This window comes from Triticum aestivum, chromosome 4A (assembly GCF_018294505.1).
Source record: "Triticum aestivum cultivar Chinese Spring chromosome 4A, IWGSC CS RefSeq v2.1, whole genome shotgun sequence".
Lineage (NCBI taxonomy): Eukaryota > Viridiplantae > Streptophyta > Magnoliopsida > Poales > Poaceae > Triticum > Triticum aestivum.
The window spans coordinates 519,598,319-519,600,527 of record NC_057803.1 but is presented as its reverse complement, the minus strand read 5'-3'; positions in this window follow the sequence as shown (position 1 = coordinate 519,600,527).

The following is a 2,209-nucleotide window of genomic DNA, read 5'->3' as shown; positions in this document are numbered from 1 at the left end:
CTTCGGGAATCGACTAGTGGTTCCCAAAGTGCGCAACCTAAGGCGATTAATCCTTAAGGAAGCTCATGAATCTCCTCTCACCATTCACCCCGGTAGTACTAAGATGTATCAGGACCTACGCCAGAGGTTCTGGTGGACTAGGATGAAGAGAGAAATTGCTCAGTTTATTGCTAATTGCAACGTCTGTCGTCGTGTAAAAGCAGAGCACCAACGGCCTGCTGGCACCCTTCAACCCTTAGCTATTCCTGAATGGAAATGGGATAAAATTGGTATGGATTTCATTACCGGTTTTCCCAGGACCAAGAGAGGGAATAATGCTATTTTCGTCGTGGTCGATCGTCTTTCCAAAGTAGCCCATTTCTTACCTGTTCGTGAGAGTATAACCGCTAGTCAGCTGGCAGACTTATACATCTCCCGAATAGTGTCCCTCCATGGTGTTCCTTTGGAAATTAACTCGGATCGAGGAAGTCTTTTCACCTCTCGATTTTGGGAAAGCTTCCAAAATGCTATGGGAACCCGTCTCTCTTTTAGCACCGCTTTCCACCCTCAGTCGAGTGGTCAAGTGGAACGCGTCAACCAAATTCTAGAAGACATGCTTCGAGCCTCTGTTATCTCATTTGGAATGGACTGGGAGAAGTGCCTTCCATTTGCCGAATTCGCTTACAACAACAGCTATCAATCTAGCTTGGGTAAAGCCCCTTTTGAAGTTCTCTATGGACGACGGTGTCGAACACCCCTTAACTGGTCAGAGACCGGGGAAAGACAATTCTTTGGCCCGGATATGATTCAGGAAGCAGAAGAACAAGTTCGTATCGTTCGTGAAAAGTTGAAAACAGCCCAATCCCGTCAAAAGAGTCAATATGACCGAAAACATAAGGCTATGACCTTCGAGGTTGACGAGAAGGCTTATCTTCGGGTCACCCCTCTGAAGGGAACCCATCGTTTCGGTATCAAAGGCAAATTGGCTCCTCGTTACATTGGACCTTTTCGCATTCTCTCCAAACGAGGAGAAGTTGCCTACCAATTGGAACTACCTCCGCATCTCTCAGAGTCCACGATGTCTTCCACGTTTCTCAACTCAGGCGTTGCTTCTCGGATCCTATCCGTGAAGTGGACCACGAAACGCTTGATCTCCAAGATAATCTTACATATCGAGAGTACCCCATTCGTATCCTCGATCAGGCCGAACGTACCACCCGACGCCAGAATATCAAGTTTCTCAAAGTTCAATGGTCGCACCATTCTGAAGATGAAGCAACCTGGGAAAGGGAGGATCGTCTTCGACTTGAATATCCCGCCTTCTTCCCGGAGGAACCCAAATCTCGGGACGAGATTCTTTTGAGTGGGGGTGAGTTGTCACACCCTAGCTAGTCATGCATTAGAGTGTTGCATCATGTTTACTCTTTCATCAGAAACTTGAAATGGGGATGACAGAACCCCCAGTCCCCTCTGAAACCAACTAGGGTTACTAAAATAATTTTTCAATGAACCTGAAATGCCCTTCTAAAATGCCCATCATTTTTGTCTTGGTTCAGAACCTCTGCCAAAAGTGGTGCACATTTTCCTAGGCCATCCTAGGGTTTTTGAATTAAATCATAAATATTTGAATTTGGGCATTTAAAATAATATAAAATATTTAAATGCTCAAATATCTCTAAACTAAAATGTTTCATGTTGGAAATAATCCAACTATGGGCCAGGAATAGTTTGGTGATTTTTGAAGTTGCCTAGGTATTTTATTAAATTCAACAAAGTTGCAGATATATATTAAATAAAAACAGAAACAGAAAAAAAAGGGGGAAAACTTACCTGGGCTCCTCCACTGTGCGGCCCAGCCAGCTGGCTGGCCCAGCTAGCAGCCGGCCCAGCCCACCTCCCTCCTCTGTCGTCTTCGTCCCGACAGAGGGAGGGGAGTGTGGCCGGCGCGCGCGCGCGCCACCGCGCCACGCCACCTCTCTCCCTGCTTGCCTGCCCTCCCCTCCTCGCTCGATGCCCTGGACGACGCCACGCCTCTCCCCCTGCTCTCTCTCACTCTCCCCCGGCTCTCCCCTCCTCTCCCTCGCTCTCTCTCTCACACGGCCGAACACCACCGTCGCCGCCGTTCGCCACAGCAGCCGTCTCCGGCCACCCCTCGCTCCCCCGACTAGCTCAGAAGCTCCGCCACGACCCCCTCTTCCTCCCCACCACTCCACAGCTCCCCGGAAGCCCT